Below are 25725 nucleotides of genomic sequence, written 5' to 3' on the forward strand. Positions count from 1 at the left end.
GGTGAAAGCCACGAGCACGGCTATGGTGCAGACAAACCTAGAAACATAATCAGGGCAAACCAGGATTCAAACCCACAGTTATAGGTCTCGTGTCCAAGTAGTCTACTTTTATTTGACTGTGTCACTGCTTGTAGTCTACTTTTATTTGATTATGAATACAAGACATAATTCTGAATATTTTAAACTTCATTGAAAATCATATTCAAGATCAAAGCCCACAACGTCAAAACAAATAGATAGATCGAAATAGTCTTTTTTTCATACAAGCAAGATTATTTAAAAAATGTGAAAATTCAGTTCTATAATTGAAGGTGAAAACAACATAAAAAAGTGTATATTTACAAGTATGTGGAATAAAAATACATTTGCAAGTGTACACAAAACACGTCCACATCAAACACTACACAACCTTCCACAGCTACAGAAATCAATGTGGCAGCCAACTCCTCGACAAAACTAAGTCAAATTGTTCTTCATGCTCCTGAAACTCATTACCCTTGCATGTCTTAAAAGGTGGGGAGTACTGGTACTCTTAAGTTATAAAATATTTACCTCCATCACTAATACTTAGAATAAAGAACCCCCTGGGGATTCCAAGTCAGAACAAGTACAGCAGTATTCCTGGCTTGTCGTAACAGCACAACTTGAAAAGAATACAAGTCCATTTTGTCCTTTTACAGAACAATTGCTCCCAATTCACTCTGTGAAGAACAACATACAATGGCAGCGGTTAATAAACTCAGGACTTGTTATAAGGGGATTCCAAGGCAGAATAAGTACAACTGTATTCCCTGCTTGTCACAGTAACAGTAAAAGGTAGGTAGGGAGGTAGTCTCTCTGACAGACTCCAGAGCATGTATTCAATATAACAATCATCCCCATTCCACTCTCATCCCTTTCACAGCTCCAGCAGCCTTTGCTCATCCCATTTTCATCTCTTTCAGCTCCGGAAATTAAGAGACTTGAGGGTTCCTTAATACTTGAGGGATAATACAAAACTATATTTCAAGGACAAGATGTTAGTCTGGTAGAGTGTTCTGACTGTTATGTGACTATAGCTGTCTGGGATAGTCTTCATGTAAAACAACACTCTCTAACTTAGAGTGAAGAATGGGTAAATGTCTTTTTGCTGCAGTCAGCAATATTTCTACAATACTCCTGAAAAATGTTAAAAGGACCAGTCGATTCTTTCCTTTTACTATTGCTAATCTGTCATGCCATGAAAAATTAACCACAGTAATATCAAAGAATTGAGTTGGCCTGAATTGGTGTTTTTAAATATATATCATGGTGCCATTGTACAAAGCGATCTCAGCGCTAAGGTGATCGTAACTCCCATACCTTAACATAGACTTACGACAGTCATAGCGCTGAGGTGATCGTAACTCCCATACCTTAACATAGACGTACGACAGTCGTAGCGCTGAGGTGATCGTAACTCCCATACCTTAACATAGACTTATGACAGTTGCAGCGCTAAGGTTGTTTTGTACAACAGCACCCGGCACTCTGCAATCAAGTGGTTGGTCCATGTTGTCCTTTAACAGAAGAATGCCTTCCACTTCTCTAGGACAAGGACAACGTAGGATGGCAGCTGTTGATAAACTTGGGACGTGTTATAATTAAATAAATATATACAGCATTATTTCTGTCTAGTATGTACAGTCTCAAGGAAACTGACATTTAAACACAGAAAGCATAACTGTCAAGTTACAACCTTAACATGTCATCTACAAAGATTGTCTTCACCAAGCCTCCAGACATGCCTCGTTAATAATGTGCTTATCTATCTGTTAGTTAAACATTGGGTTAGGTTAGCACTTTCTGTAGACCAAACAGGAGAATATTTACAAACACCAACTGAACACAAATGTTTGCTCACAAATAGTATCAGCTGACATTACACACACTTCAAGTGTTATCAGGAATCCTACTCTAAACGCTGTCACATACCGATTCCTATTGCCAGGCATGTTTCAGCAGTAAAACTGTGTCTCTTTATTCCTCCTTATACAGAGGCTACAACAGTCAACCTATAACAGCAGGTTTAGTCTATCAACATATCTACCATACATCAGGACACCTTTCCCTGTGTACATACAACAGCTGACTAAGAGGCTACAAAACAGCCTAGATACAACAGCAGGTTTTAGCACAGACAAAACTGTCTAAATACAACAGCAGGTTTAAGCATAGACAAAACTGTCTAAATACAACATCAGGTTTTAGCACAGACAAAACTGTCTAAATACAACAGCAGGGTTAAGCATAGACAAAACAGCCTAGATACAACAGCAGGTTTTAGCACAGACAAAACAGCCTAGATACAACAGCAGGTTTTAGCACAGACAAGCAGCCTGGATACAACAGCAGGTTTAAGCATAGACAAAACAGCCAAGATACAACAACAGGTTTTAACATAGACAAAACTGTCTAAATACAACAGCAGGGTTAAGCATAGACAAAACAGCCTACATACAACAGCAGGTTTTAGCATAGGCAAAACAGCCTAAATACAACAGCAGCTTTTAGAGTCTACAGCAGCAATCAAAGCAAAGAGAGCAAATAACTACTTTTTCTGGCAAGAACACTTTGTACCTAGTGAAGGTACAGTCATAAATCAGCCAGAGGGTAGACCCTTCACATAGTGGATATCTCCTGCAATGCTCATCACACATATTCTTTGATATTTAACTACTTTAACACTAATAGTTAAATGGTCCAAAGTATGTTTGAACTATTCACAGCCCAAATACACTGACCATTCCAACTGACCATCACCAAGTCCCTAAACTCTAAGAAACCATCTGGAAGTGGTTTCAGAATGTTTTACCATTTGTTGGCGCCAATGGCAAAGTCAGATCACATCAAAGACCTGACCTGTAAATGCCCAGTGGTCAAGTCGGCCCACCAGCAATGAGCACCTGGCTTTGCCATATACCAGTAGTGCTAACTAGACCCTGGTCAAGCTCAACTCCCATCAGGGGGCACCTGCTTGTTATCTGGCAACACCAGTAGTAAATGCTGACATTGGTCAGTAGGGGGCACCTGCTTCTCATATAGCAACACCAGAAGTGATAGCTGCCCACTGGACAGCTGTCTGAATGCCCCATCTCCAGGGTTCCGAGTGGCTTTCAGTGGTCAGTGCTTGTTAACATGCGTTTATCACCTTACATCCATGTGATTCATACCCTGTAGCCATGAAAATTGGGAAATTAAAGATTACTTGTCAGTTACAGATCTTAGTTGGCTTATAGAAACTGGAGTTTATTTCATAGCTGATACATGTACATCATGAAATACTGCTATATAACTGAATGTTGCTGAGAAAACAACAAACAAACAAATTATAATGAAAAAACAAAACCCATGTTCAAATATTATCACTTCAGTTTGTGAAAACACATTTCATTAAGACAAACCTAATATAATTTATAAGCAATGGAAAGAAAAATGCAGCTAATGTTCCAATTTTTTAAATGATATTAACTTTCTTCAAACTTTGTAAATTTGGTAGCACAAGATCATTCTCCAATACCTGGAATAAGCTGGATATCATCAGAGATTTATATTAATGTTTAGTGCTGATCTTACACCCTCCTGTTGAAAGCCATTCATTATTTCCTGTCTTTAATAATCCTCATAAATCTATCCAAGATGCATCTTGCATGGTTAGTTCCGCAAGAACAGCCACAGATACCCAAAAGTACACTGCCCATATCTTAAATTACAACTTGCAAAATCTTCAGACAAAAGGAACATGGACTACCAAGTGTTATTCTTGATTATTTTATTTTTTTAGCCTTCAAAGAAATGGTGTATTTCTGATTAGGAACTCCCAATGAGAATTCAGTACCTGTAACTGTAGAAGGCTTGAAAGGTGCAATGGTCAACTCTAAACACATGTGTCCTTTGTAGGCTGTTTAGATTCTGGTGGTGAGGACGTCATGGCTAGTTTCATACTTATGAAAGCTGTGAATCAGCTGAGTGCTTTAGTGTTAGTACTAGTCATGTATGCACCAAGGACAGTATTGACACAATGTTCCATGTTGGGAAACAATCTTTGGTCTTCTGTATAAAGAGGCATTGTTTCAAGCCCTAGACTACCCCACTGCCCCTCGGAAATCTGTGTACCATAGGATACGATAATCTAACTATTACTGAAGATCACAAATAATTAATAAAAAAGACTAAGCAAAAGTATTTTTATTATAGATATTAAACAATTCTATGAAATATATTGAAACATGATCCAACATCTTGTAATCCAATTTGATCATGCCAGTATAAGAAAATTTAGATGAAGGGACAATGCGCCTTTCTAATGTCTCACATTCAACATTCTATCTGTATATGGTATCTGAGGAATGTGAATTAAAATGAATAAATGAAAAGAAACACTTTTCCGAATGTGTACGTTGATGATGGATCACAAAGCTATGCAATATCAATACAGTATATCACGTAAATGACCATGAGCACAATGACTGATCGCTGGAATCCCACGCTAATATCACAAAGGAATGCACAAGAATCACTGTATATCAAATATAGGACCAGCAATCCATTACTTGTATCATCCAGAGGTTCAATCACTGTCATTGCTGGATCTAAATAATATCATCTTTGGACTTGATCATCAGATCATCGTATCCTCAATCATCAGCCTCAATCATCATCATCATCATCATCATCATTGTATCCTCAATCATCATCATCAGATCCTCAATCATCATCATCATCAGATCCTCGATCATCATCATCATCATCATCATCATCACATACTAAGTGCTATTCCAGGTTAGAATAAGATCCCCAGCCACCAAATGGATGGGTTGCCAGACTCAGTGACTTGGTTGATTAAGTGTCATTGTACCTGCTGCTGCTCATGATGTCAATCACTGGATTGTCTACTCCAGACTCAATTTTTTACAGACTACTGTGATATAACTGGAATATTGCTAAGTTCGGCTTTAAACAAGAAACATATCAAGTGACCTCAAAGGTTGGCTTTTCTGTCCTCATTTTTGGATAATGACCTCGCCAAGAGTAATTATCTGTATATCATATTTACAGCGCAATCATTGTAAACCAACACTTCTGATATCGCTGAATTAATAGCTCAGTGAGGACCAGTGAGTTTCAGAGAGGGGTCAAGTTGGGCCCAGGAGGCTCTCCAGTATAGACACCAGAGGAACCTGTTGGTTTTCCTGTAACCAGAATGTTTTATTACAACAACTAGCCTGCTCCCCTCTGCCAGGAACATCCACGTGGTTCCACCACATGGCCAAAACACAAGCAACCACAAATCTTCATTGGGGCTGCTTTTTGTCCCATTTAGAACAGAGAAAGATTTATCTGACTGCACTGAAAGGAGGACAGCCCGGTTAGCATTGGCTACAAGGCCACAGGAAATACAGATTGCATGTTGTTTTATGACAAGTCAGAAATGGTACGTTTGTCATTGTTGCTGCGACAAATCAAACTTAGCTTGAAAAAAATATGATATCATTAAAAATTTATAAAAATGTCCTACACTTGATCAACAACAGAATTGAGAAACATATGTGACATTTGCTCAACATGACAATCAGAATTATTCCAACATGCCTGTTACGTAATTCTTGCTCTATGATTATTCCCGAATATAAGTCATAAAACTGGGAATATTATCGGAACGGAAACCAGAAGCTACACAAATTCTTCATTTTAACAATCAAGATGAATCGGAAGCTACTGACATTATTATTATGGTAATTGCAAATCTTGAATTCTTGATTGCTATTATGATGATTGACAAATTAGATTCAACCACTGATGTCTTTAATTGTAGGAGTCGGTGCCATAAAGCATGTGTGATGGAAATTCCACAAGAGACTTGAAAATAATAATGAATATTTAACATGCCATCATAAGTTGCCATGCATTCCAGCATCAACTCCTGGGTCTCATCATTCTTCAAATACCACTGGCATTTAATAAAATAGTTCTCTCAGGAATAATACTTAGGAAAGTTTTTAACTTTTTTTCAGACCATTTATTATGCTTTCTTGGAAAGACTGAAATATGTTCTTTGTAGCAGCAAACTGGGAAGAAGAGATAATTATATTTATTTTTTTAATTGTGACACCTATCTGAATTTGAATACATGCACAGTCAAAGCCTAGACAATTCTAATGGCGCTATAATGATGTACTTCATGAGATGTAGTTTCAACTGACAGTCATACATTCTCGATCACTGGTGACTATTATCATGATGTTATTTGTCACTAATGGTTGCCAGTATAAGGTGATTTTTACATTCTCATTCACTAGTGACCAATAACATCATGTTATTTCATACCTGTGCTCAAAACTGGTAAACGTCAAAGACTTGCATAACTTTACACTTTCCTCCAGTAACTGAAATAGTTTTCAGAGTGATGTCAGGGGGCCCAGGTGGCCCAGGCGTCCAAGGCGCAGCAAGTTGTTGTGCAGAGTTGTGTCCCTTGGGCACGGCCGAAACCTACATTTTTTTGTTAGAATCCCAGTTCGGCCCGATCATGTTACTTAGTTTGTCAGCACCATACCCGTGCTCGTGGGTTTCACTGAAATGTTGAATGTCTGAGACCTGCATCACTTCGGGCTTTCCTCCCACTATAAGCGGACATGCTGTGATATAACTGGAATAGTGTTCAAAGCAGTGTTAGGCCCAACTCACTCACACTCACTAAAAGTGATGTGAAACCAAACTCACTCACCCATGATGTTATTTGTCACCAGTGACTAGTGTAATTATTGACATTGTATCAGTAGTGACTATATATAGTGACCAATATGGCCCAGGTAGAGAATAGGCACAGCAACCCATGCTTGCAGTAACAGGCAACTATGCTTGTCGTAAGAGGAGACTAATGGGTCAGGCCTGCTGTCTTGGTTGATGTATGTCATTGTATCGCTCATGATGTCAATCACTGGATTGTCTGCTCCAGACTTGATTATTTACAGACCACCGTCATATAGCAGGAATATTGCTGTGTGCGGCATTAAACAACAAACAAACAAAACAGTAGCAACCAATACCATGATGTTAATCACGAACTAGTTTGCAACAAATAATGCACAAAGCATATTTTTCATAACTAACCTCAGATATATAAGTATTTAATGTTCCCATAGTGACACAGAAATATTAGAGATGTGTCTAAAAATAATATTCTCAGTTTTTGTAAATTTATCCTATCAATACATCTTCCTATTACTTATACAATTCAAACCTCAACCAGTTTCAAAAATGGTAGTTTTTACAACATATATATTTTTGATTAAGAAAAGAGTGGTATCTTTGATTCCGGAATAATTTATTCATGTTAAATGGATAAATATGCTAAATAATCTTTTCAAGAACACTATCAAGTGTATATTCTGTTATCAAAGGAACAGCACAATCTATCAATTAATGTTTTTTATATTATATCATTAATAAACCTCAAGATTATAATAACTCTGTGAGTCTGTACGGTGGGATGGTTTCATGTTTTCTCCTAGCAACTCTCAGTCTCATCACATCAGTGTGAAGCATAAACGCCATTAAGATTGCCTTGATAGCTGATGTCAAAATAATCCAGAACATTCAAAAGCATCTTCAAGCAATGTAAATGAAACCATATTTATCACCAGATGCATAATTTACAACAGTACTTCAGATAGAAACATATCAATTCTTAAAAACAGGAGTAAATTCCATTAAGTTCAAATAGAAACAACTTAATTTGAAACATTTACATCAAATTACCAACTTGATAGCCATTACAATATGTTGAAACAAATACTAAATCCTTGAACATTACTACTCTAATCCAATTAGCAATATCTAAAAAAACAACTAATGACATAAAAATGCATGATTTATATATAAAATATATAAATATTAATTTCAATATTCTTGTACAGTTCCAGCCCTTTCCATTACAGCAGTAGCGACGTTGTCAACACCATCCCCCTTACAGTAGACTACCGCAACCTAGCTGGCCACAAGTCAAGACACGTGAAGTAGTGAAAACAACAACAAACTATCAATCTGTTAAAAAGACGCAGCGTTAAAGGGGGGAAGGCAATATGACTGCCTACCAGCGCTTCCATTCCAACATCTGCGTAAACTCTCTACGATTTCTCAAATCGTTTTTCAAGTCGACTGGCGCCCAGTAGTCTGGAGTTTGTAGCTTTTCAACATATGGCTGGTCTTTTTTCTGGCTACGATCTGACATTTGGCAGTGTGCTACACGCTTGATGATGCTCAGCTGTGGAGCAGATATGTTCCCCTCTCTGCCAGCGCATGGGGAAGTAAAGCTGGATGCTACATGTGTACTGATCACAGCCATGATACCTGCTTCACTAGTAAACAAACCTCTGATGAGGAATCAGGACCTTGTTTACTAATTTGATTCATTTTCCTAATGAATAATGAAAATTGACTGAAATTCAAGCATGACGAACTTGCAGTGGAGGAGTTTGACACTGTGACCCTAAGACCCTAAGATGCCATGAGGTTTTGCCTGTCATCAAACAGTCTTCACCATTATTCTAGTACCATTTATGTAATTAACAGAAGCAAAGAATGTATAGGATCTCGTATTATCAGAGACCATGAGATGATGGTTCGAAAATACCTAACAACTTCTCTCTTTTATTCCCATTAATAAAATTGTCTGAAAACAAACCGAAAAATTAAAAAATCGTAGTTTCAAAGGATAATTAAGTTTTTATATAAATAAACAGATATTTAACAAGGGTGATTTGTTGTGTTTTTATTTCACACCACTTTCAGCCATTGTCCAGTCGTATCATGGTGGGGTGACAGAGATATTTTACACTTCATACCCATTTGGGGAATCACACATGGGCTTCAGTGTGAGAAAGTTACACCTAACCACTTGTCTACACCAGTCTAACCCCATTCATTGGTCAAATGGCTTTAAATGAACAAATGCCATGGTTGAGTTCTCCTCCTATTCAATGCTTGTTACCCAAGTGGGTGAAAGGATTAGCCCTGAGTTGTCAGACACCTCATGGGAACATAATCCTTCCTTACAGTGAGTGAGTGAGTAAGTGAGTGAGTGAGTGAGTGAGTGAGTGAGTGGGTGGGTGGGTGGGTGAGTGAGTGAGTGAGTGAGTGAGTGAGTGAGTGAGTGAGTGAGTGAGTGAGTTAGCGAGCGTGGTTTTACACAGCTTTTAGCAATATTACAGCAATATCACAGCGGGGCACACCAGTAATGGGCTTCACACATTGTACCCATGTCAGGAATCGAACCAAGGTCTTCAGTGTGACGAGCGAACGCTTCAACCACTAGGCTACCCGACCGCCCCCTTCCTTACAATTATACTGACAGCCATCCAAGAAATCTTTTAAACCGCCATTCTATACACAGCACTTCAGACATGGACTTAATGATAGGCCAAAACTAAAATATTCCTTGCTTGACATTAAGTCCTTCATAAAATCAAAACAAACAATAAACTTCATTGGATTACATGTACCCCAGCCAAAGCATGACTGAGCGAGTGAGTGAGTTGTGTTTAATACCAATTTGACCAGGATGTCCTTTTTTCCATGTCATGGCAGGATAGTTGAAAGACCAAAGTAACTCAGTTTCTAGATATTTACTACTTTCGTGAAATCCACAAACATGGGGTTCTGGCAAATCAAAAATCTTAATCAGGGCGAATCTGGGATTCGAACCTATTATTCTGTCACACCAAAGGGATGCAACGGTGCACAGCAAGTTGCAACACCTTGGAGAACTGGAACCCCCATGACAATACTGAGACAAGCAGCAACAGGATATATAAACATCCAAGACATGGGTTTCTTGGAAACTAATTGATCTCATACACTGATAGTATTACAGGGCAAACAACCGCCAAGACAACTGAGATACATATCTCTATAGAAGCCATATATGAGCAATGGCACAGATCAGAGTTCTTCAAGAACACTGTATGGAATTTAGCTCTGTATACATAAATAGTGGCGTGTAAGATTGCCAACAAAATGGAGTGTAAAACATATTATCATGTTCACATCTCTCAGAACAATGGAGCCACTGTGTGGTTGTTCTTGTCTGTGAAGACCAAACTGAAGCTTGGGGAAAACAGAGTAGCAAGTCTTCAGGGAATGAAGACGCCAAGTTTTTACCCATGGTTAAATTGCATCCCTGTTTTGTTATTCATACGTCTCAGTAGAGAGTTCAGGTATTCATATTCATAAAGGTAACAGTCGGTTTCTTTTGCACATGCTATCACAAGACAAGATTTGGAAAAGGTTTCTGGAAAGAGAATCTATGTAATGTCCATATGAACAAACATAAAGTATACGTTCCTAGATGTCCACACAGATATCTGGTATCTGTATGTAGTGAGTAAACAGCAAAGGCATAAAGAATAAACATGTCGTCATGGTAATCGTTTTCAAAACGCATCTCCAGAAAAAAGCTTCCATTTCATTTTCTAGGTTTTGGCTGCCATTTCCTTGTTTATATACCAATGTAGAGCATCATGGGATATGTCCCCATGATGTTGATCTTGTGTTTTGCCTAAGGAGAGGAGCAAGGAACATCTCAGAAATGAGTTCACTAACTCTTCTGGCACTTTCCATGTTATAACAGAACAAGAGAATGGTGTTTTTCACCACAGACAGCATTGTTCTATCTATTTCACAACAACTTGTGACTAAAGGAGTCTGGACCAGACACACCAGTAGTTGGTAGCATCTATATTGGGGTAGTATGACAACAGAATGGTTATATTCATCTGATCCATGTTTGGTGGCCTGACCATCATTGTAATAAGCATTTGTTCATTCAGAGATCGTATTTAGCTCTTATATAATATCTAACTTTGGCAAAATTTCCATTTTGCTCATTTGTAGAAAAGTCTAAAATTTGTCTGGCCTAAGGGCCCACCATGTAATACACTAGGGAGGGGCCAGGGATATTTGGTACAGATGGGATAAATTTTCAGTAACGCTTCAAAACATGCTTTGTTTGTTGACACGCACTTGTTTTCTGTGAAAGATGGGGCTGAACAGAGAGTTTAAGGCCACCATCATGTCCGGCTAACAACATAATTTGGGTGGTAAAACCTCCAGACAGTTTGTTCTTATTCTCCTTTTAAATCTCAGGCTCCCCTCCCCTGAAGTGAAGATTCATATATTGATGCATGCAGTATATGCATTACATAACAATGAAAATGAAAACACAACATCCAGATTCCTTAATTAGGTGCATTTCATTTTACTTCATTCACAGCTAAAATCATAGATTCCAAAAACTGAAATATCAAAATAAAAATATTAGATTCTTAAACTGTTAACCACATACAGTCAAGTCCCGTTAATCTGACATTGTTGGTTGCATATGATTATGTCGGATTAACAAGCATGTCGGATAAACGAAATTAGGTAGTATCAATGTTTGTGATCGAAAATTGGAAACGATAGATAACGATTCAAACATGCTGTAACAAAAAAAAGGAAAGGGAAATATTCATATTGTCGTGTTACATTGTTAGAGGAATATGATTTCTAATCATACAACCTCTAAAGTTAAACACAAAACTGACGTTCTGACGTGACCTGTAATGGGATGTCCTCAGTGGTAACGAGAACTTGTATCCGATTTTAATGCAATTGAGGTAATCTAGACATGTGATTAATCCTGTTTTGTTTATAAAGCAGTAATTGCTTATTGTTGAGCAAGTTTATCTCTGCGAACCATCTCGCACCAAAACAAGGGGCTGTGTACTCGTGGCAGATGACCACGGAGTACCCTGATCACTGTGTCGGATTATCGAGACTGATTAATGAGTGATTTCAGCAATTCATTGCACATTAGGTGTGTCGGAGTGCACATTAGGTGTGTCGGAGTTGAGTGCAAGTTGGATTAACGGGTCTAAATAGCACTGATTGTATCGGTTCCCACCATTTTTGTCGGATAAAGCCGATTGTCGGATTAACGAGACTTGACTGTAACCTGATAAAACTATGACACAATCAGAAAGTTGGCAAAATGTGGCGACCTGCTACCACCACTAGTTCTTGTCAAGGAATCGGCATGTCATGCATATCTGCTTCCCCACTTCTCATTTCACGGATAATAACAGCAGAATGAGATGTCTCTCCACGGCAATGCGTATATCCATTACCACAAAGGTCACACAAGAATGTCCATCCAAGGATTTCTATGAATGTTTTTATCATTCATTATTCACCTCACATCAGTCTTGCAGGGTTTCTTGTTTCCACGATCCCCTTTCAATTAATTATTTTCATATACATGTACTTCTTCATAACTGTCAAAGCAGTTTCAGTTTTTGATTCCCCTAATTTTCACAGGAAGTAAACTGTGCAACTAACACAATGTAAAACAGCCTGTTCTTGTGCACACGGAAACTTCAACAAAAAAATCTTTAAAAGTTTGAAAATGAAAAATTCATCAACTACAGTTCCCAATTAAAGGTTGGTCTGCAAGACAGATACCATGAAACAGAGGTCTCAAGGCAATAGTTCCACTATGGGAATTCTGTGTGCCACTTCTTCAGGGCTGGGAACAGACACATTCTGTGCGATGTACAACTTCCTTAGCTAACAGTGGTGAAGAATGGGCCACTTTTTGTTTGTATCTGGACAATATTACTCTGACCCTAGATATCTCTGCTGTCTCCTTGTATCTATGTTACAAAGAACAGACCAAGACACTTTACAAACCACCGACTGGGTCTGTTTGCCTGCAGCAGATACAGTTGGGAGATTAGAAAAGGGGAGATAACTCATCCATGTGACTCTTGGTCTGAATAGTTCAGGTTATGACTGTCATGAAGAGGCATGTGGGTGTCTAAGTTTGTTGTTGAACAATAATCGCGTTGACCAGAAAATCCTATAAATAAACTATCCTGGATTAGACAATCCAGTGATTGATATTATGAGCAACAATTCATGCCATCAGGGTATATTGACACACTATCAACCAAGTCACTGAGTCTGACTATCCGATCCATTTAGTCGCATCTAATGACCAGGTAGCTAGGGACTAGCAAAACTGAATGTAATACTGTTGTTGCTAGTACAGTACTAGTACTGTCAGCACACTGCTACAACTTAACTACATTCCATATTCTCCTCTACTGAAACCTTTTTGTTTGTAGCTGCGACAACATCTGCCACTACAGCAACAACTACCGCTACAACTACTGCTGATTCAACTATATTTATATGTAATGATACAGCTACATCTCCAGAGCTATGCAGCTACAACTGTACTTACAGCTACAACCACTGTTACAAGTACTGCTACAACTACTACTACTGAGCCCATGGGACGTCACTTGTAATAACCACTGGTGGCGCTGCGATCGAGCCCAGGAATTCCAGCCAAGTTTGGCAAGGGTGGAAACTGGACTTTTAAAGTCAGTTAACTCTCTTGCCTCGGGAAGATTCTTCAACTTCTGCTACAACTTCAAAACTCAACTACATCTACAAAGCTCTACAACTACAACTACAACAGCACTTACTACACTGTTACAACTATAGATACAGGCTAAAATGGCACCACAGCAAAACAAAACCATTTTCAGTGGGCTAAAACTGCACCAAATTGACTATAATGGAACAAAATTGGCTTGTACAAATGGCACCAGTGCTTGGCCAAAAAGGCAGCACATACAATAAATATGGAAATATAATGAAAGGATTGTGTATTTATGACATATTTAGGTATGACACACACCATCAGAAGCACTTGAGTTTCATTCCATCAATATGACAAACAATATGACATGTACCAATACAAAATTATGAATGCATTATTCATGTCTTTTTATTATTAAGAACTGCCATCATATAACTGTAAATATTGTTGAGTGCGGTAGTAAATAACAAACAAACAAAACAAATATTGCTAAGACGTGATTTATACCTAACACCGTCATAAACATCTTATTGTCAAAATAATTATTCAAAATTATATACATAGATAAAAATTGTTCCGTTTTAGGCAGGAGTGTTGCCAGACAACGTTGTTCCATTATAGCCAAATTTGGTACAGTTTTAGCCAAGGGGAAAGGTGCTGTTTTGCAGTGGTGCCGTTTTAGCTCTAACAGTGCTCTGAAGCTACAACTACACCTACAGAGCTCTGAAGCTACAACTACACCTACAGAGCTCTAGAACTAGAACTACAAGTACTGTTATTGTTCCTGTAAGTTCTCTGACTGCAAGAAAAAAACTCTTCTTGATATAACGGTCGATGTATTTGTATGTTGAACATACAATTTGAACGTACAATTATCCATCTTTATGTCTATCTTACATCAATCTTACTTTCCTACTGGAAACATACATGTATCATTAGAAATCCTTAGAAAACAAGCACTTACATGTACAACAAACAAAAAATGAAAATTAAAATGCCATGTGTAGGAAGAACAAGACCATAATTTTCTCTAAATTAGCTTTTTGGTGGAGCCATCAGACAGTTAATGTTTATTTGAAACCAAATTGTTAAATGTCTCATCATTTAAATATGAGAAACACATTTTTCTCTTCGGTTACAAGAATGTTCATGTCTGTTTTCTCATTAAATATTCATACATTATGGTTAAAACATGTCACAAGTCAAAGAAATAAGAAGGTCACCACAACATAGATATTGAAATGCGATCTCAGACGAAATGTGATATGCTATAAATCTCATGTTCCATAATTCATATGTGAAAAATATTTTCTTGAAAGCTAGGAATATCAATGAAACTTTATCATCAAAACACAAACGAAATCTAATCTACGAATAAAAATCTTCATTGTAAGATTTGTTTCATATATAAAACATTATCATAATATCTCGTAAAGATTCACTGCTTTTTCAAGTGTGTTCTAAATCAAGCTCAAAATGAAATAGCATGAAATACTATGAACTATGTGAAAAGTCATCAATGAATTAATTACATGCTCATCTCATGTCATCCAGGTTCAGGAATGCAAAAACAGATAATATAATGGTTTTTTTTACAACTGTTTGGAAGACATTTTGCGCATGAATTCTAGTTGCACAAAGACAAAACATGAATACATATGGGGTAGAAATACAAAGTGAACATCTCTACATTTATTGCACATACTCTGTATCCATCATTAATTATTACCACAACAGAAGCCTTTTAGTCCCTTGAAACCAGAGGATGCACTTTTCATCAAGGTTAGTATTAATGGTTTTGGCATTACTTAGAAGGTGACAGATGACAAAGTAGACACAATGTATGGATAACAACTTCAAGGCGACGTTTCGGTATAGATCCTTATATTTTTGTCCTTGCTTGACAAAAGATATAAGGAACTATACCGAAACGTTACAAGTTGTTTTCCATAAATTATGCCTACTTAGTATGTTATTCTCAACATCTACCGGTATCAAGTTTGTGCTGTGTTTTCACTTCCAACAGACTTATATAGTCAAGATTTTCACACACATTGTTAATATTACATCTTTGTCAAACTGCTGTCTAATACTTTATTTTTTGTAAAAGATATATGATCAATCATAATACCATATTTTGATAATATATTTTAAAATTATTTAGTGTGAAATATATTTAAAAAATGGAATACCGTATATGATATATATATATCACTAGTTTTGTATATCGGATGAAATTTTGAATTTGTTTAAGCATGAACATATAATTTTCAATCCTTCCGGAAAGGCAAATTAGAAATCTGTCTATGAAGAAAACGGCAACCAAACAAAAGGATGAAGTAGTTCTGAAGAACAAATAATTAACAAATAATTAACAAAAAATAATAATAATTACAATAATTATCCCTACAACTCCAATATTGAACACTATAAATTAATTAGAGGAAAACTTACAGCTATTGGAAGAACCTGGCCACGGCTGTACAAATGACCACCTTGTTCTGGTACTTCCACAGTGGTCAGCCAGGAACTGGTGTAAGGACATCTATCGGTCACCACATGACCCATTACATGCTAATGAGGGGTGCTGATGAGGCTTTGTGCGTGAGAGCATTACATCACTGTTAGTGTAACCCAAAACCTCCTCCTCCACCCTGTCTAACTGTTTACACTACAAATGTGATACTACTTTAATTATTCCAATGCTTTGTTTTACGGCCTGGGAAGGCAGCCACAGAGCCTGATCAGGTCCATATGGGTAGCTTCCCAGCCATAAAGCCCAGCTTCTTCAGATTATCATCAGCAGGGTGTTAACTGAATCATTACATCACTAATAGGAACCATAGGTGCCCTGTAAGGGGTATCGGTGTCAGTGTAAGTTAAGCCAGTGTTATCTGTGCAGGCTGCCACATGGCAGACCACATGGGGACAGTGGTCACCTCACATCAGTATTGTACAGGGCCAAACAGGGTTATAGGTCAGGCCATGACAACAAACTGACCACTGCATGAGGACATGAGGAATTCATTGTGAGAGCAGTAGACAGCAATGAAGTCTCATATAGGCATTTAGAAGTTGGAAGAACAGTCAGGAAACTTCATTCTTGTAATGCATCAGGGGTATTCTAATTTTACTGTTACTTCACATGTGGAAATTTCAGTAATGATAAATATTGTCATTGGATATATCAATTGTTTAGCGTTGGATATATTTTTTGGCATGGGTTAAATGAATTGATTTTCATGGGATATATCAAAGACATATATGTATATGTTAAGCATGGGATAAATGAAATATATATTGTGAGATTTAGGACTTGTTTAGCATAGGATATGAAATATTTATGAACAAGATGTCCTGGGATAGATAATCATCTAGCATTAGATACATGAACTGTTTGACATTTGATAAATATATCAAGTGTTTGGCATGGGATGTTCATTTGTCCAGCATGGGTTGAAGAAACTGTTTGTCACAGGATCTTATAAATTTATAGCATGGGATCTTATAAACTATTGGGCATGGAAGAAATGAACAAATTGTCATGGAAGAAATTAACTGTTTTGGTATATTCAGTGCCAAACAATTCTTGCATCCAAAGTCAAATAATTGTTTCAAACATTGATGTTTCATCAAACACGTGTCCCTGGTCCGAACAGCTAAATGCTAACAATTACAGAGCCAAGCTCCAGATTTCAACAATCATACATATTTCAATGATGAATTGGTAGGGTAAAGATTCTAACAATGGAGGTGCATCACACAGATGTTAACAATGCTATGACTGGTGCACACTCTGACACTGATGTGGCATCAAACAGATTTCAAGAGTGGGACATATTTTGACAATGGTGTTGCCCAGTGCTTTAATGGTGTGTCTGTGCCTGGATGTGTGGGTAACTAATCGGAGGAAATAGACAGGCATGGATAACATGGCAGTCAGCTATCAGCAGTGTAGTATCTGTCAGTGTGCATCAAGCCCTTCTGATGTATGTAGCAGAGGCAAGCCGATGTGTTCCCCAGACCTGCCTCAGACATGGTGGCTCCACAGAATGCCACACCTTGTAGCATACGCGTAATTGATTCCACACATGCTGCAGGCTAGCAGAAGGGAGGGGGATGCGGAGGGCATGGGGGCAGGGATGGAGTGTGAAATGGGTGGATATATTGACCAGTGTTGGGGACAGGGGGTAGAGGATCAGGAGACAAGTACTGATGACTTATGGACAGGAGGAGGAAGTGCTGGGACTGGGAGAAGGGAGAGGGGACATGCAATGACCACTTTGAGAGATGCTTTGTTTGTTTGTTGTTTAACACCACACTCAACAATATTCCAGCTATATGATTGCGGTCTGTAAAAAATTGAGTCTGGACAAGAGAACCCAGTGAGTGATATCATGAGCATCAATGCATGCAATTGGGATACAATGACATATATCAACTAAGTCAGCGAGCCTGACCACCCGATCCTGTTAGTCGTCAAGCATGGGTTGCGGAAGACCTATTCCAGCCTGGATCTTTATGGGTATTGCAAGATGTGGGGAAGGGAGCACAGGACAGGGTCAGTGGGTGTGTTTGTATTTATTTTATACTCCAACAATTTCACCGCAGGCTACACCATGAATGAACCACATATCACATGAATCGAACCCAGGTCTTCAATAAGCCAACACTTCAACCACTAGGCTACCCAAGTGCCAACACTTGGGGATGAGGATGAATGGGCTGACTATCATGTGCCGGGGTGTCATGGGGTGGGGTGTGGCCAATGGGTTGTGTCAAATTACCCACACCTGTATGAGACAGGGTGACAATGGGGGGTGCTGGGTCTCAAAAAGGGGTGTGGTTAGGGACCTTGTAGGAACAGAAGGCTGTTGAGGTAGGACGACAACTGGTGGCACCTCGTGAAGAGTTATGCTGGATCATACAAGACATGAGATATACCTGCAAGTGATGAACCCAATGTCACTAGGCAGAAACATTAGCCAAGGATGCACTCTAGTACAATTGACAGAAACAGTCTCGTAGCAGACAGCTTGAATTATATGGAAAGGAGTCTGAATGAAGATTCATGATAGGATGAGGATGGTAATGAATCTGCAATTATATCATTTCCGTAAACTATCAAGTGCCTGACAAGAATGACAATTGCTTCAGGCACATGAAAATAAGAAATCTATTTAAAAAAGAACCCCCTCACCCTCTTCTGTAGGACTTTACCTCCCCATATATATCCATCCTGAGTCCCTGCAGTTGGCACACCTAGCGATGCTCCCACCAAGTGGATGGGGAGTGACAATGCCAGGTGCAGAGCGTGTGCTGTATTATCAGAGGCCTTATGTTCTGACAGTCTGGCTGATGTAGATAGACATGGGTTAGCGTTGGGTGGTCAGTCAGGAGGTGAAGGAGAGTGGTAGGGGTGGGGACAGAGGAAGGGGTTGGGATGGAGGTAGGGTGGGGACAGAGGGAGGGGATGGGATGGAGGGAGGGTGGGGACAGAGGGAGGGGTTGGAATGGAGGGAGGTGGGGACAGAGAGAGGGGTTAGGATGGAGGGAGGGTAGGGACAGAGGGAGGGGTTGGGATGGAGGGAGGTGGGGACAGAGGGAGGGGTTGGGACAGAGGGAGGGGTTGGGACAGAGGGAGGGGTTGGGACAGAGGGAGGGGTTGGGACAGAGGGAGGGGTTGGGATGGAGGTAGGGTGGGGACAGAGGGAGGGGTTCTGATGGAGGGAGGGGTTGGGATGGAGGTAGGGTGGGGACAGAGGGAGGGGTTCTGATGGAGGGAGGTTGGGGACAGAGGGAGGGGTTGGGATTGGGGGAGGGCCGGGACAGAGAGAGAGGGGTTAGGATGGAGGGAGGGTAGGGACAGAGGGAGGGGTTGGGATTGAGGGAGGTGGGGACAGAGGGAGGGGTTGAGACAGAGGGAGGGGTTGGGATGGAGGTAGGGTGGGGACAGAGGGAGGGGTTCTGATGGAGGGAGGGGTTGGGATGGAGGTAGGGTGGGGACAGAGGGAGGGGTTCTGATGGAGGGAGGTTGGGGACAGAGGGTGGGGTTGGGATTGAGGGAGTGTGGGGACAGAGAGAGGGGTTGGGATGGAGGGAGGGTGGGGACAGAGGGAGGGGTTCTGATGGAGGTAGGGTGGGGACAGAGGGAAAAGTGGGGACAGAGGGATGTGTGGGGACAGAGGGAGGGGTTGGGATGGAGGTAGGGTGGGGACAGAGGGAGGGGTTCTGATGGAGGTAGGGTGGGGACAGAGGGATGTGTGGGGACAGAGGGAGGGGTTGGGATGGAGGGAGGGTGGGGACAGAGGGAGGGTTTGGGATGGAGGGAGGGTTGGGACAGAGGGAGGGGTTGGGATTGAGGTAGGGTTGGGATGGAGGGAGGTGGGGACAGAGGGAGGGGTTGGGATGGAGGGAGGGTGGGGACAGAGGAAGGGGTGGTGAGTTGGACAAGCGAACAGGCTGTACATGGACATGTGTTCAGGGTTTGATGGTTCATAGCAGAGAGATGGTGCAGGTGGTCATCCTGGGTGACAGGGGTTTGGATCAGAGCAGAAACATGGTACAGGTGGTCGCCCTGGGTGACAGGGGGGTGGATCAGAGCAGAAACATGGTACAGGTGGTCTCCCTTGGTGACAGGGGGGGTGGAGTAGAGCAGAAACATGGTACAGGTGGTCGCCCTGGGTGACAGGGGGGTAGATCAGAGCAGGAAGATAGTGGTATTGGTGGTCGCCCTGGGTGACAGGGGGGTGGATCAGAGCAGGAAGACAGTGGTACTGGTGGTCGCCCTGGGTGACAGGGGGGTGGATCAGAGCAGGAAGATAGTGGTACTGGTGGTCGCCCTGGGTGACAGGGGGGTGGATCAGAGCAGGAAGATAGTGGTACTGGTGGTCGCCCTGGGTGACAGGGGGGTGGATCAGAGCAGGAAGATAGTGGTATTGGTGGTCGCCCTGGGTGACAGGGGGGTAGATCAGAGCAGGAAGATAGTGGTACTGGTGGTCGCCCTGGGTGACAGGGGGGTAGATCAGAGCAGGAAGATAGTGGTACTGGTGGTTGCCCTGGGTGACAGGGGGGTGGATCAGAGCAGGAAGATAGTGGTACTGGTGGTCGCCCTGGGTGACAGGGGGGTAGATCAGAGCAGGAAGATAGTGGTACTGGTGGTCGCCCTGGGTGACAGGGGTGTAGATCAGAGCAGGAAGATAGTGGTACTGGTGGATGCCCTTGGTGACAGGGGGGTAGATCAGAGCAGGAAGATAGTGTACTGGTGGATGCCCTTGGTGACAGGGGGGTAGATCAGAGCAGGAAGATAGTGGTACTGGTGGATGCCCTTGGTGACAGGGGGTGATGAAATCAGGGAGATGGTGCACAGGTGCAGGTGGTCGCTCTGGTTGAGAGGGGGGTGGATGAGAGCAGGAAGATAGTGGTACTGGTGGTCGCTCTGGTTGAGAGGGGGTTCACTGGCGGTGGTGGTCTGAGAAGAGATCACAATATCCAGCCTCATCGTGTAGGCTTGTGATGGTTCAAGGAAACTGATACAAGTAGGCCTGATGACCCGCTGAAATAAATGAAGTGGCTGGAATAGTTGGAGAGTCGAGGAATGGTCATTTGCACTTACACAGAGGTGAGAAGGTAACAGGGGCGTAGATAGAAAGATAAGTACAAGGGTCGGGCAGGGCAGGTGATACCAAGTTTCTCTGTAAATCATAGACTGGGATCAGTGTTGAGTGGCTACCATGATCCTTCAACCACTCCGGAAGCAGTCCTGCCAGAGGTGTCTGTTAGATCCCTTCAGCTGTTTAAATCTTCCACATCATCTCCATCACATTCCAGAACAAAATAACATTTTTTGGCTTTAAAAAGTGCTTGATCATTGAACATGTCCTTCAAGATAGATTCTGGAAGTCTACAAGAATGCAGTGGTAAAGCACTGAAAGCTAGCTTACATTTTATACATGATCTGGGCTAATGTGAGGATCATGCTAATCACTGGCAAGCGGCTGTCGAGGAAGTTGGAAGAAAACCTGGACACCCCCCCCCCCCCCCCCGGATACCCCTGCACAAAGACGTATATACGTCTTTGCCCTGCATTACAGTTGCAAGCACAGACACAGGTGCACTGAAAACACTGCTACCATACAATCAACATCAAACACATTCTTATCCTGAAAGTCTACGACACTATAAGGATCACATTGGCCTTCACTGTCCCAGATCTAGTGACCATATACTGGAACACTAGTGGGGTTACGACACTATAAGGATCACATTGGCCTTCACTGACCCAGATCTAGTGACCATATACTGGAACACTAGTGGGGTTACGACACTATAAGGATCACATGGGCCTTCACTGACCCAGATCTAGTGACCATATACTGGAACACTAGTGGGGTTACGACACTATAAGGATCACATGGGCCTTCACTGACCCAGATCTAGTGACCATATACTGGAACACTAGTGGGGTTACGACACTATAAGGATCACATGGGCCCCCACTGACCCAGATCTGGTGACCATATACTAGAACACTAGATGGGTTACGACATTATAAGGATCACATGGGCCCCCACTGACCCAGATCTGGTGACACTATACTGGAACACTAGATGGGTTACGACATTATAAGGATCACATGGGCCCCCACTGACCCAGATCTGGTGACACTATACTGGAACACTAGATGGGTTACGACATTATAAGGATCACATGGGCCCCCACTGACCCAGATCTGGTGACCATATACTAGAACACTAGATGGGTTACGACATTATAAGGATCACATGGGCCCCCACTGACCCAGATCTGGTGACACTATACTGGAACACTAGGAGGTTACGACATTATAAGGATCAAATGGACCCCCACTGACCCAGATCTGGTGACCATATACTGGAACACTAGATGGGTTACGACACTATAAGGATCACATGGGCCCCCACTGACCCAGATCTAGTGACCATATACTGGAACACTAGCGGGGTAACAACACTATAAGGATCACATGGGCCCCCACTGACACAGATCTGGTGACCATTTACTGGAACACTAGTGGGGTTAAGATACTATAAGGATCATATGGGCCCCCACTGACCCAGATCTGGTGACCATTTACTGGAACACTAGTGGGGTTATGACACTATAAGGATCACATGGGCCCCCACTGACCCAGATCTGGTGACCATATACTAGAACACTAGATGGGTTACGGCACTATAGGGAGACCCTGGTGCACGGTGTGGTGACAGCTGTGACGCGTGACGACATCTGTGACATGGGACCACATGAACTGGCATTCTCTAATGAAGCAGCTGCCAGGAATGATGACATCAGTGAATATTGACCCTCAGGGACAGTGTTGGCCTCACCTGGTGTCTGTTACACTAATTGTCATCAAGATGGTGGACACAGTAGAGTTAGACAGTGCACTTTATGAGGGTCTTATGTTGAAATTAGTTATGGTGTTTTTGTTAAAGAAACATGTCTGGGTACAGCTGACCTTGATTTAAAGACAAATGAATCAAAAATGAAATTACTAGTCCTTATTAGTTAGTAAGCTAGGTGTAGGATACTGCTGTTAGCAAGCAGTGCACCATATCTACAGGATGAACCTTCCAGCAAGATGCACCAAGAAAGAAAGGACCTACCAGCAAGATGCACCAAGAAAGAAAGGACCTACCAGCAAGATGCACCAAGGAAGAAAGGACCTACCAGCAAGATGCACCAAGGAAGAAAGGACCTACCAGCAAGATGCGCCTAGGAAGAAAGGACCTACCAGCAAGATGAAATAAATTTCTTATCAGGGGAATAAATCTCTTATACCCGGCCACGAGCTATACAAGCTGCACATGATTTCTCAGAGGCAGAATAAATCCTTTATACCCTGTTTTAAGAAAAAAGCTGCATGCTCTTTCTGAGTCAATGGAAGTCACGTGACACAGCACAAGTTAACCTCAGCTCAGTTGAACAGCTGTTTTCTATCAATTTCGATTTTGCTTGAATTATTTTACAAAGTCATATTAAAACGTGTCTGTACCCCTCGTGATCCTGCTACAACTTACAATATATTTTTTCTGAGCATTTATGGATTATACAAATATTTGAAATTTTATGATAGTTAATTTCACAATGAACTATCATGTTTCACTGAAGCTGAGATTGACTGTTAGATGTCCTCAAATCATACAATATGGGTTTGAACCCCGCGAAGACATTTCCTGACAAACTTTGAGATCATTCACTTGTCAAAGTATAGAAAACAGTTCTGCATATTCCTAAAAAATAATGGAGCATTTGAACAATAGAATGAAGTCACAGATTTGTTTTAGATGATAAAATCTACTTCCGTGACTCTGTAAAAGATTGTCATAGACAACAATAGGGGAATGTCTTCTGCCTGAATAAGTCATCAGCATAAAACTTAAATGATGCAAAACCCAATCATGCACACAAGTCTACTTCCATTCCCACCAGGCAAAATGGCTACAGTCCACTGACTACAATTAGCCAATACATGCAGAAATAGGCCTGTTTGATTTGCTAACTACCCAGCCTTCATCCTGCCAGACAAGATGTCCAGTCTGCAATCGAAACAGCACCAGCTAGTCAACTGCAAGACTGGCCACAGACAATGTTGTCATGAGAATGGCCATCATCTATTCACTGGCTGACCAGGTCTGGCTGGCAGACCCCAGTCTCAGGAGTGTGGTGGAGTCAACAGGGTCAGCACTGAACAAACTACTCCTGAGAAATACCAACACTGTTGGCCTGACTCTGCATAGAGTCGAGCTATTGGCGATGACAGCTCCTGTCATTAAGACTGCCCATTTACACAGGTCATGTCACAACAATGAGTTCTCAGCCACTCATTCAGGATTCTGATGAGAAAATGGATTTTTGGACAATACTACTAAATATTTATCTTGGTGGTAAACATTTTGATGGAAAATAAATATCAAAGTTGACACTGAGGAAAATATTTTCAGTGGTTTTGAAAATAACAAAACAATGCTAAAAGCAATAATGGTGCTTGTAACAATCTATCACGACATGAAAGGGCTTTTCCAGATTAACTCTGATTTGTCAAAGTGACAATAGTGTCAGGTGGAAATCTTATTTGATTGGCTGAAATAAAATAATTACCACAGCCTCAGGAATGGGGGTTCAGACTGTACATTTCAATTCAACTTCTGAAAATAAACAGTACCGCATTCCAATGCCAAAAGTAATGTTGTCCAAAGCATTTTGTTTTTTCAAGAAGATTTAATTATGGACATGATGAAATAATGTAGTGATTGCTTATTAAAAACAATAAAAAAAATGTGCTTCTGGTTAAAACCAATTATAGACGTCATCATAAAGATTCAGCTCCTTACTTGATAAAAACATACAATAATTTTTTAAAATATTGTGATTTCAAATACCATTTTATAGTTCCATGGTTTACTTCCTGCAACTGTTAGCATCTATTTCCAGAACATTTCAAGACTCTTCTATTGAAATATCACCCAGTAAACATGAATCTAATTAGATGTTTATGTTTTGCCAGCATGTCACCCAGTACTCCGACGACTAGTCATCAACCTTATAAGACATTAAGGCAACAGACAGGAGAGTAATTTTCCTGAACTGAAACATAAGACTTAAGTAGGGACAAGTAGAAAGTATTGCCAAAAATGCCTGCTTAGATCCAGAACCAAACTCAATTAAAACCAATACCATCTTTACAAAACACTTACTAAAAATAAAGGTTACATTGGCCTACAGATGTTTCAAAAACACAAATAAATCCTTCCTTTGTCACAGCCTACTTGGAGTGGCCCAAACTAAAACTGTGACAACTAAACCCTCATGGTTCAAAGTGAGCATTGAAAAACCAAATTCAAAACTATTCTCAACTCATAAGTAGCACTCTTTTTTTATATTGAAATCAGCACATCTGAAATGTACATGTATGTTTGTGAAATTGACGGGTGTATGTTTCTCTTCGCTGGCTGGCACTATAATAACCATAGGATTCCTTCATCAGCTCTAATCTCTCTAACGCAGAGCAGGCGGCTGAAAGGCAATCTGAGGACCAGATTTTCGCTAGACATGCTGGCACCACAACACCTGAGATCCATTTCTTCTTGGTTAGAACCACATAGGTTGGGGGGCCCTGTGCCTTGCAAATGATTATTGACAAAACTTGATGTTTTTCAATACATAAATATGTTCCTTCCTTCAGGCTGATTCTAATAAAAGCTATTTGCTAGAAAATGTTAACCTGGAACATATGCTAG

The 25725-nt window shown here is 40.7% G+C and overlaps 1 protein-coding gene across 3 annotated transcripts in view; it reads right to left on the minus strand.

Moving 5' to 3' along the window:
• Positions 1 to 25725, minus strand: part of LOC124138912 (protein CBFA2T1-like) — a 135694-nt gene that overhangs the window by 24933 nt on the left and 85036 nt on the right. The window lies entirely within an intron of this gene.

This window comes from Haliotis rufescens, unplaced genomic scaffold (genome assembly GCF_023055435.1).
Source record: "Haliotis rufescens isolate VD_foot unplaced genomic scaffold, xgHalRufe1.0.p SCAF_19, whole genome shotgun sequence".
Classification (NCBI taxonomy): Eukaryota; Metazoa; Mollusca; class Gastropoda; order Lepetellida; family Haliotidae; genus Haliotis; species Haliotis rufescens.